The 12,122-nt window shown below is 41.9% G+C and overlaps 1 long non-coding RNA gene across 1 annotated transcript; it reads right to left on the bottom strand.

Moving 5' to 3' along the window:
• Positions 1 to 229: 229 nt before the first annotated feature.
• On the bottom strand, positions 230 to 6,866 carry LOC123059729 (uncharacterized). Its single transcript, XR_006427537.1, has 2 exons — positions 6,682 to 6,866; positions 230 to 841 (listed from the first exon to the last, which is right to left on the bottom strand). It is a non-coding gene; the product is annotated as an uncharacterized lncRNA (long non-coding RNA).
• Positions 6,867 to 12,122: the final 5,256 nt, after the last annotated feature.

Genomic DNA, 12,122 nt, shown 5'->3' on the forward strand with positions numbered 1-12,122 from the left:
TGCTCGCGAGACACTTACGGGGAAAGAGGTGAGCACGTGATTTGTTTTCTCCATCCTTCACACTTTTCCTCCAGTACGTTCTTGATTTCTACTCCCTCCGTTCCAAAATAGATGACCTAACTTTGTATTAACTTTGTATTAAAGTTGAGTCATCTATTTTAGAACGGAGGGAGTAGTAACTAGTTAGCACTATAGTAGCAGTCCACGGGATGAAGCCCATGAATGATGGGAAACAAAATACGTAGTGGCTCAGATAAATACAACATATACCCATGTACGTACGAACTTTTAGCTAACTTTCCTAGAACGATACTCTAGCTAAATTTGCTGCGCTCACAATTTGCTAACAAACATATGAAATCACGTCTGTGGAGTTCTTGGAGGAAGATGACGAAACTACAAAACGGGCAGCTGATCGTAGGCGCCGGCGGCCTTGCTCCACTCTTCTTCAAGCGCAGCGCGTTAGGCGAGGAAGCCGGCGTCCAGCACGACGTAGCACTTGTGGCACAGATCGGTGTGGATCCGGCTGTGGAGCTTCACCATGATGCCGTGCAAACCCTGGGAACGGGAATGGCCGCCGGCAGCCGCGCGCAAGTCCGTCACTTCCTCCATGGCGACCATGAAGCCCTTGGCGGCGACGTCAGTCATACGTTCCATCGTCTTCTTCTCAGGCTCCGTCGTCTTCTTATCCATCGTCTTCGTCTGAGGCTCCGTCAGCTTCCATCTAAAATTCTCCATCGATGAGGCTATTTATGGTAGGGACAGCCCGTCCAGCCAAGAGTTATTCTCCATCGATGAGTCTATCCAATCTGCCTTTAAGATCTGGGCCGAATTGCTTTACCTGGCAATACGGGCCAACATACACAGAATCTCACGATGTGCCAATGTATGAATATGCGAAATCACTAGTTGAAGAGCACTTGTTGCAAAGATCATCCCAACTCCTCAGGTTGCGACAAGTGGCGTACATGCAGTGCGTCCACTTGTCGCAACCTGAGAGTTTTTCCTTTTTTCGTAAATCCGTTTATTCAAAACGTTTTATCTCTCAAACCGTGCGTCCAAATCTCAAACCGCTTTCACATTTGAATTCCTCGCGTCGAGATCTTCAAAACTATATTCCATGTTGATAGGTTTTGGTGAACTTTTTTCATAGAAAAAACGAACGAAAAAACCGAACCGGGAGCACGGGTTTTTCCCTTTTCTGAAAGAGGCACGCCCGCGCCTCTCACGAAATCACAACCATGCCTCTCACGGAAGCAAAACCGTGACTCTCGCATAAGAAAAAAAAAAGAAAACGCGTTTTTTCCATTTTCGAGGAGGCACGGCCGTGACACTCACGAAAGCACAACTGTGTATCTCGCGGAAGCAAAACCGTGACACTCGCGAAAGGAAAAAAACGTGTTTTTTTTAGAGGCACGGCCGTGACTCTTGCGAAAGCACAACCGTGCCTCTCGTGGAAGCAAAACCGTGACTCTCACGAAAGGAAAAAGAAGAAAACGCGTTTTTTTCGTTTCCGAGAGACACGGCCGTGACTTTCGCGAAAGCACAACCGTGCCTCTCGCGGAAGCAAAACCATGACTCTCAAAAAAGGAAAAAAAAAATAGAAAATGCGTTTCTTCGCACGAATTTTTTTGATCAAAAAGCTAAGAAAGATCGGTGGAAAACCAAAACGTCAAAAAAAACTGAAAGAAAATCGTTTATAAAGCCGAAAACGCGTGCAGAAAAATAAATAAAATAAAATCCGGAGGAAGCGCTCAGAGCGCGACACACGGTGAATGGCTGAGAGCGCGCCAAGTGACGCTGATCGTTCCGAGGCTCCCGAAGGAGCGCTCGTTAACTAGTTGCTCGCATGAATATGGCCCTTCGTCCCGACTATGTACATGGGCCAAATAAATTTGATTGAGCTGTACCAATGAACATGATGCGGCCCTCGCTTCGGTCTTGCGGCCGGCCAATTTTTGGGAAAAACCTATTCGCCGCTCGCTGCGGCAAGATGTCGCTGTTCCCCACAGGCAATCGACGGATCATTCGGATTTGGGCCGGCCCGTTTAAGTGGTTTCAGCGTTCCAGTTTTGGGAACCTTCCCCAAGTTCCCAGCTGGTTTTTTACGGTTTTGGAAAACTTCTAGAAGGTTCCTAAACCGGAGTTTTTTTTCTATTCTGCTTCTCTTTTTTTCCCGGTTTCTTCGTTTCCTTTCTCTCCTTTATTCCTTTTTCTCTTTGTTTACTTTACATTTTTTCATTTTTTTTGTTTTTCATTCTCTTTCTCAAATTTTCTTTTTAAAAAATGTTCGAATTTTCAAATTTTGTTCAGTTTATAGAAAATGTTTGAGTTTTCAAACTATGTTCATAAATTCCGAAAGAAAACAAAATTTCAAAATTTGTTTGCTTCGTTCCAGAAAATGTTCGGACATTCAGAAAATGTTCACCTTTTAAAATTTTGTTCACAAACCAAAAAAATTCGTTTTCACAAAAGTTCCCATTTTAATTTTTTTTTATAAATTCCAAAATTGTTCACATGTTTAATTGTTGTTCACAAATTCAAATATGTTTTGGGAATTTCAAAAAAATGTTCCTAGTTAAGAATAATGAGAAATTGAAAAAGGTTCCGGAATTTGAATAATTCATTCCATTTTGCGAATTCCAGAAATATATATTCTTTTCAAAATTTGTTCACATATTAAGAAATGTTCAGATTTCAAATTTTGTTCACAAATTCAAAAAAAGTATTGCATGTTTAGTTTTTGTTCCCAAATTAAAAAAATGGAAATTTGAAAAATGTTCCCGTTTTTCAAAATTGTTCGCATATCCTAAAAATGCTATAGTTTTCAAAGTTTGTTCCTAAATTCAAAAATTGTTCACCTATTTAAATTTTTGTTCAAAAATTTAAAAATTTATTGGAATTTAAAAAATGTTCATGTTTCCTGATTTTTTTCACTAATTCAAAAATTGTTCACCAGTTTAAAATTTTGTTCGTAAATTAAAAATGTTTGGGCATTTCAAAAAATGTTTATATTTCCACATTTTTTTTACAAAACCAAAAATGTTATGGGATTTCCAAAATTCTTTCCATTTTGCAAAATTTTGAAAATTCAAAAAAATATTTGTTTTCATGTTTCAAATTTTTTTCACCAATTCAAAACAATTCTACATTGTTTAATTTTTGTTCAGAAATTTAACAAAAATGAGAATTTTAAAAAATGTTCCTGTTTTCCAAAATTGTTCACATATTCTAAAAGTGATATAATTCTCAAATTTTGTTCACAAATTAAAAAAATGTTCGGCTTCCAAAATTAATTCGTGATGTCAAGTAATGATTGAGTTTCTGTAAAATTGTTTAATTCTGAAAAATGTTCAGTTTTCAATTTTCGTTATTGTTTTTTAAAATATGTCTTGCATATATGAAAAATAGTTCATAATTTCGAAAAAAGTCCTGCACGAAAGTTTTCTTTCCTATTTGTTTGTAAAAATTTCGAGTGCCCTAATAATGTTTGCGTTTCAAAAAAATGTTGCAAGTTTTATTTTTTGGAATTTGGAGAACTGGTTTTTATTTTTTGCCGCTGCTGGCCGTTTGTTTTAAGCGTGGCTAGCCCGTGGCGCGCGTAAGAAGCAGGTCATGGGTTCAATTCCTAGCAGTAGCCTGATATTCTTTTTTGCGAATTTTACGTTCCGCGCGAGACAGCGAATGGGCCGGGCCAGTCGCGCGCGCCCTGTGCGTCGCGTGAGCTATTCGCCGCAAAATGCGGCGTATAGGAGCTCCCCAATTTTCGTGCACTGTCAATGTGAAAAAGAGAAGGAAAATGGGAGCAGGAGGGATCAATCGCTGGTCACTGCGAAGATACCCAGCGCTACTAGCCAACATGACAATTCATGATATGTATAAGGACGCAGTCTACTTGAAGCGAGTGCAGCCGGTTTTCTCCAGATTTGTTTTCGTTTTTTTTTCATTTTCTGTTATTTTTTCTTCTCCATTTTTCATTCTTGTTGCATTTGTTTCCTCATCTTTATTTTTCTTTATTTCTATGGTGTTTATTTCTTCTTTGGTTTTCAATTTTTATTTTTCTTTGCTACCTTTTGTTCTTCGTTCTAAATTCTTATGTGCATTATCAACATTTTAAAAAATATTAGTCTGACATTTTCAGTGCTTGATCAACATTTTTTTATACGTGATCAACATTTTTTCAAATACTTGTTCAATATTTTAATATACATAATCAACATTGTCAAATACTTGACCTCATTTTGAATGCTGGGGTCCAGGGTTGTATTGTGCTAAAAGCCAACCTACCTATCAAACAACATACAAGCAAGATATACACGAGAAAGATGTCTGGAAGATGTGTTCATCTGTTGTATGACACCGGATCCTACAAGAGGTTGTCGCAATAAGATTTTATTTACCCTGGCTCGTCCAATGTTTGTGCATAGATCATGGTCCGGAGAGCGGCGATAATGCAAAGGCAACCATGAAAACACCAAGGTGCTCTACAGGTGGAGAGCCCACTAAAACAACATTTTCGAGAAATCATTGGACAACGAAGATGATCGCCGATGACTGTGACACCTATGACGTTTGCACAAGAATCGATAGTGTTACATCAGAACTAGTTTTAGCGAGTGGAATTTTCTCTCTGCTCGTTATAATTCAAAAAAAATTCTTGTTTTTTTCTTGGTTTTCCTTTTTTTTTCATTCTTCGGTTCTACCTAGTTTTTTTTGTTCTTTTGTCGGTTTTCTTTTTTTCTTTCAATTTTTTTTGCTTTCCTTAAACCAAATATTTTTTTTTGTTTTTCAAAATGTGTATACCTTTTCTTCATGCAGAATGTAAATCTTTGGTATACGTCATGGACATTTTTTGTACATGGTTAACATTTTATTTAAAATATGCTTTAACGTCTACCGTTTTCATACACGTTGTACTTTTTCTTAATACATCAGGAATATTTTTTATTCATGTTTAACATTTTTTAAATACATGATTGCCATTTTTTCAAATATGTGTGAATTTTATATTTAACATTTTCAAATGCATGATTAACATTTTTGAAATACAAGATGTAATCCGTAAAGAACACTGAGTAAATGAAAATCTTATTTTCTTGTACCTATACTTATAGGCCACGCATATAGAAAGGGGGTACCCATAAATTAATTTCATGACCCCCTCGAGCGACCGAGCAATAGGAGGCCATGTAACCCAGGGCGCAGGGTTATATCTCGCTTATTGTGTGATGTAGTCTGGCCTTTGTCTCTGGCGCTCCACTAAGCGGATGGGCCAAATACTGTAGCCTCTGAAGCAGTTTTGAAAAGATTTGATGGACCAGTTTTAGAATCTTTCACGTGGTTTATTTTCTGCGTTATTTTCTATGTGTTTTCATCGGTTTTTACTATTTATTTATTTTTACTTTTTCATTTCTTTTCTTGTTCTTTTTTTTAATTGTTTGAATTGCTTATCACATGTGTTACGTGGTATTTTTTTCTCCCACCGCAAAAAAAAAAACAGAGTAAAATAGGGAAGAAAACAAGGAAAAAATCGTGGCAAAAATTCGGAAAACGAAATTGTGTTTGCAACTCTTCTTGCTCAGGCAAAAAATCTTGTGAATTGTGAGCAAAAATATTGGCAGAGCTGGGCAAGTTTCTCCCAGTGAAATCAGCAAAGGTAAAATGATTGTTCCAATTATTTTGGCCATGAACTTCTTTTTGTTCTACAAGATCATTTTTGAGACGAGACGACGCACGTAGGGCCTCAAGCAGCCGCTCTTTCCCCCCAAAAATTAGGGTTCCTCCGCCTCCCACCGACGCTGCCGCGGTCCGTCTCGTCTCCGGTGGCATTAGTGCCATGGAGGCGCGGTGGATCCTGGCCCTTGCCGGTGGGAGGTCTCCGTTTTTAGATGTGTTTTCGAGTTTTGTTAGGGTTTGTGTCATGCTCAGGAATGGGAGACGGTGGTGGCTCCCTGAAGATGGAATAAGGTTCTTCCCTCCTAGCCCCGTTTCGATGGTGCATCTAGCATCTTCGGTGGGCGTGTGGAGATGTGTCTCTGAAGGATCTGCTTTGGTGTATTTACTCGGATCTGTTTGTCATTCGTCTATGTTCATGTGTCTTCATGTTGGATCCTACCGATCTACGTTACTCTTCATCGGTGGTGGTTGATGTATTGGTGTGTTGGTCATATGGGACTTTAGCACGACAACTTCTCGACAGTCTACTACAACAAGTTTTGCCCGGCTCCGGTGAGGAAAGGGCGAGGACGGCGGCGCGCCTTCGGCTCGCTTGATTGCTTGTAGTCGTCGCTAGGTGGTCTATGATGTAGATGTATTTTTTGCTATTTCTGGTGTTTGTTGTACTGCCATGATTCAAGATGAATAGATCAGATGTCTTCCCGCAACTAGACTTCCCTACACTTATGATAACAAACGCAGGGGAAGAAGGAATGTGAAGGTCCGTTTGGATAGAGAAGTTGTGGACAATGAATGGAGAGATATTTTCTCCGAATCGAGGGTTGTACTGCTATGATTTATTTGTATGGATGGCAGAAAGCACAACGGCCACGTTGGTAAAGGATTGACGGAAGAAATAGATGAAGATCCTGGACAGCAAAGTGATCCTGTATATGATGATTATGAAGATGTTGAAGGGGTTGAACTAGATGGGGATAGAGGGGATATGTTAGTGATGGAACGTACCTTGATAACACCACCAAAGAGAGATGAAGACTGACGAAGGCGGAGCTTATTTCACACTCGCTGTACTAGACACTACTGAAATAAACTCCCCTTTACTCTGTTCTTGACATGCACATCTTCGATTTCTTGATCTGCTACTGGTGTTGCTAATTCCTGCTGCATCAAGAAGAGAAACAAGACACAAGTGATTTTGCGCCGCAGCTTTTTCTGATTTCTCCCTTTTATTGCATCTCTAACAAACTCACATGCGAGCTGTCAGTCCTACATTGAAAAACGAGAAAATCGTGGACAGACCAAGTCCTACGGCGTTGATCGTGTCCCGATGATGCCGCCATCGATGCTTTTGAACGTGCCATCCACCAAGCAATCAACGGCGACTAAAACTACCTGAAGACTAGGTCCAGACACCAACAGAACTCGTGCTACAGGCCATGTTTATTCATCTGCAACTTAACTGAAACTACACTGAACTAACTGATGAAAAACAGACTACTGCCAACAGCAGGATTACAGTGAGCCGTAAAAACAGTGTCAACACGCAGAATGTGGCCGCTGTTCACGTTTACAACACTCGTGGGCAAACAGGTACAGAATGTAAATGATACCTCGAAAACCAAAATGCAAGGACAATGAAATCCAGGCACTTCTGCCAGAGAATTTGATTTCATGCCCGGGGGTTCATATGGTATCCTTTTCTTCAAATCCGTGAGACACTGCAGGCCCAAGATTATGAGTAGCATCCTAACATGAGTGACAAACTCACCACCCATGCTTAGATGCTTCGCATGGAACCTGGCCCCAGAATCGTGTGCCACATAGCAAAGCATCTCGACCCATACTGCAGTCATCAGTTCCCACCTATCATATGCATCATCGATCTTGAGCAATTCCTTGTAGACAGACCAGGCTTGATCAAGTCCAGCATAGCAGTCGTTCCCACGAACACTACCTGGAGCCACACCACGCATCTCAAGGATTAACCGGTACTTATCAACGCCGCCGCCACCCGTGTCAAGACTCAAGACACCATTTCACCTCTTCTTGAGCCCTGCCGACTAAGTAGAGCACGTCGCAGCTGCCAACCAGCTTATGCTTTGCGATAAGGTGCACGATGTAATTTGACAACTCCATGCATGTGGCTCTAAGCTGCTCAGATGAGTTGCTGCCAGTTGCCTCCTGGTCCTGGGTGAAGAAGCATAAGTCCGTTGTGTAATGCCAAATGATGAAATTAGACACAAAATCCAGGTCTTGGATGCAGCTGACCTCCAGTGCTCGTTGAGCAGCAGCCGTTGAGCTCCCTTCATGGTGCATCCACCCTTGAGAGCCTAAAAGGAGATGGCATGTAGATAGGTGTCTTCTTGGACTCACAGGTGACGGCGTTCATTGCGCCGCTCAAGATCAACCTTGGACAGTGGCGAGCATCGGAGGAGTGCTCCCAACGGAGGAGCGAACGGAGGAACGGCTTCAAAGACGCCGCTATCGCGCCAATACGGCTTCGAATCTAGGCTTTCGCCGGGAGACAACTACCAACCCCAAGTGAGAGCGAGGAATATGCCGACAAACCTCGACGACGCCTCTAAGGAGGGAAATGATACCCATGGGCATTGACCGGAGACCTTTAGAAATTTTATCCGTATCGTCAGAAACCTCCGTCCCTGCCCACCAGATTGGGGCAACCTCATGCATGTTGGCTCACACCGCCACCACCGTAGCAACTCGCACTCATAGCTCACGGTCCACCAACGCAGCCTCGGTACACTATCCACCTCCAGCACTACAGAGGGACCTCTTGCACCGCCTGTAACCGGCGGCGCGAGCTCTCCAACTTCGAGCGGACAACCACGTCCGACTCCGCCGCCCACAAAGCCCAGATCGGGCCCAGATTGGGCCTAGTTCTGCTTGCGCTGCCTCCTGGATTTCTGCCGTGCAACGCTGCACCTGCTCCAGGACCTCCGCCTTGCACCGTTCCTCCTCCTCCACGACTCCTGGCCAGCACCACTGAACCACCTTGCTACTAGTAGGAAAACCCCTACAGCAGTAATTTTGCTAGTGGCGCTAAAAAATCAATACACAACTCCACTGCTATGCAAAATGGTAATGGCATTGAAATGAATCTGAACGCCACGACTATAACATTAAATGAGCAGCGTTTGGTTACACCTGCTTGTCAAAAAAAAAAACGCCACGACTATAACATAACGGTGGCGTCTAGTAAAATGGGAACGCCGCCATTTAAGGGGTCCCACGGATGAAACCGGGACAAACGTACTAGTGGCGATCTATAACACCAAATGTTACCAACAGTGTCCCTACTAGTGGCGTTCAGCTGTAACCAAACGCTGCTCATAATTTAGGTTGGGCCCATATTTGGTCCCAAAATAGTGGCGGCGTTCCAAATATGTCGAACACCTCTGGTTGACAATGTAGTAGCGGCATTCGGGCGAATGCACGCTGCTTGTGGTATCGCATGCTGCTATTGCCAAGTGAGAACCCCCAACCCTTGCTTCTCCTCGCTTTCCCCATTCTCTCTTGTTCTTGCAATTGTTCTTCCACTCTCACTCTATCCACTATCTCCAAACTAGCTAGATCCAGCCAATTACTTATCACTAGCTGTCAACCCGTGGGGCTGCACGGTCTAGAAACTACTTTGTTTCAAATTATCTTAGAAACTCAAAACATTAGATACTTGTGGTTTAAGTATGTAAATGAAACTGAATAGAAGGGGGGCCGCACATGCCTCTTTCTCAAAGCAGATTAAAAGCATACTTTCAAAGAATCAAAGTTACTGGCAATATTCTTGTCCCTGCCTCCTAAATATGATGTTGGAGATTAAAGAATTTTCTTTACTGTATTAAGATTTTGAAATACAATATGCCACGATCAGTGAAATTGCAATTGTGGAGAGATTCGTTCAGCACAATTTTTGCGAACAATCACAGTAACTAAAGAATTAAAAAAACTTCAACAACACTCAAATTTCATTACTGAAAAAAATCATTCGGATCGCCTTTTGCTATGACATATTTCAAAAGTATCTACCAGAATGCAAATGCTTGATAGAAAGCCAAGTATTTGATCGACATGTAGGGGTAGTTAATACATTTGGTTGAATAAGTTAAATGTCTTGTAGGAACAAATACAATTGTAACATATACATATAAGTCTTAGGTGAGAGGTGAAATTAAAAGTATTCCTATGTAATTAACAATTAAAGACCATGCTCGCTCCTCCATGACTACAATCGACATGGAGCAGTATGGAAACATGTGAATGTGTATTAGTGTATAGGAACCTTAAGGTGTGTGTGTGGGGCGTGCAAGTACATAAATCTATGCATGTGCTGCTCACATGTACAATGGACCTAGCAGAGGAATAGAAATTCATATTCATACCCAAATGTTTTTTTACGGTTTAGCTTTTCTTTCCAATTGAAAAAGGTATCATTAACTCGTGGATTATCATCAAGGCTGGCACACTATGGAAGTATATGTACTCCATGATGGTATATCTCTTTGATCCTATGGATATTATGTTAGCAATTAAGATAAATACACAGAGAATCATCCATATAAAGTTAACTTGTGCCAATGAGTCAATCCATATATGGACACACGTCTGAAATTGGCCTTATAGTTCCATCAATTAGCAAAACATTGATATGCACACACGTCTGAAATTGATTTTTGGACTGATATCAATGGGCCATTATTATTTTACAAATTCATAACAGAGAAAAAAGATGTTAGATTTATTATATGACAGCCATGCAATAAAATAAGAAATAGGTATACAAATCACTAGTATGTTTTGCTGATAAACAAAGTGCTTTATTGATTTAAACTTAAGATGATGAACACATACCGGCCTGATATTCTAGCATTATTAAAGGTGAATTTACAACATCAATCAGTGCTTAAAGGAAAGAAAGAGAACCTGCCTAGGAAGCCGTTGGGATTAATCCTATTCATGTACGTGGGGTTACTATTGTTCATGAGGCAACATCCTCTAAAAGATCTTGACCATCAAATTTAAAGGAAAGAAGGCATGATTTTTGTTACAGAACCAAGAGATGGGTGTTTTTCTGTTTGCAGCTAACTTAGATATGGGTATTGAGGACTTTTTTCTGTACGTGTGGTGTGTTAAGTCCTTGAAGATCTCCTGTCCTCAACGAACTCAAGAGATTTTAGTGTCAGAGAGAGAGGGCGCTAAATATAAATTGTGACTCCTGTTTTTGCACGTGAGGCTTCAGGTCTGTTTCTACTATGTGCGTGGATTTTTGTTTTTCTAAACTGAGAATTGGAATCTATTTTGATGTGGGGCTTGAGGACTTCTGATCTTTGTTTTTTCTAACACCTATCTATTTTTTTGAAGGAAAGAAGCCATTATATTTTTCAGAATGTAGAGGTGGGCGTCTGCGACCTTTTTTCTGTAAGCGGACTGAATCCCAGCATGTTCTAATAGATCTTGACCATCAAATTTAAAGGAAAGAGGCTTTTTTTTTGCTTTTACACCACTTCACCACGTGTTGTATCGACATCTTGGTTATGGCCGTATCCACACCAATCATCTTATGACACCACAAAAACAACGAGGTTCTTCAATAGCAACGTCCTCAAGAAGGGAGCGACGATCAAGCACTGCCATCACCGCATCCAACCATCAAAGGCTAGATTTTAGGTTTTCACATGAAGAACCAGTCCAAGCATATCCAAACAATGCCTTCAACAAGAAAACGACGCAAAAACGTTGCCATTGTCAGTTATAACCAACTTGGGTCAAACCTAGGTTTTCACCCTGGTGCTCGTCAAAGCTAATCATGTGTTGTGGCCACCACTTTCCGCGATTCTAACAGCTATATGCGCCTGCTGGCTAGAACCAACCGCTGCTACAGCACAACCATACCCTTTGCGTCAAGCCATCCGTAGATTGCATCACACCGTCGAAGACAACCACCGGATCGGGAGAAAGGAACCTCACGAAGATCTTTTTGTGGCCTCCACAACCAGCAGCCGGTCCGCAGCTGCAATCCATTGCCATCATAGCCGCCGGAGATGAAGAAGCTGGATCCGGGAGGTCATACCCTTCATGCGATGGATGCACAACCTAATTCAATTTAGACTCAAATCAAGGTAGTACTCGCCGCAACCACCATGCCGCTGCAGCCGAATCCAACCGTCGCCGATCCGAGGAAGGACTTGACATGGACGCCCATCACCGACCTGTCCATGCCCCCTGCCTCACGGGGGATGGTTGGATCGGGGAGAAGACCAGCCCTCACCGGCTCCCCATCTCGACCCGATCAGATCAAATCACAAGGCGCAGGTGTGGGAGGCTGGCAGGGTGGAGGCTGCCGCGACCCTCCTGGCTAGGACTCCATGAGGTAGATCGGAGCTCCTTCGGTGCCTACCGGTTGACGGAGAACAGCCAGCAGGCGATGACTC

Source organism: Triticum aestivum, chromosome 3A (genome assembly GCF_018294505.1).
Source record: "Triticum aestivum cultivar Chinese Spring chromosome 3A, IWGSC CS RefSeq v2.1, whole genome shotgun sequence".
NCBI classification, from domain to species: Eukaryota; Viridiplantae; Streptophyta; class Magnoliopsida; order Poales; family Poaceae; genus Triticum; species Triticum aestivum.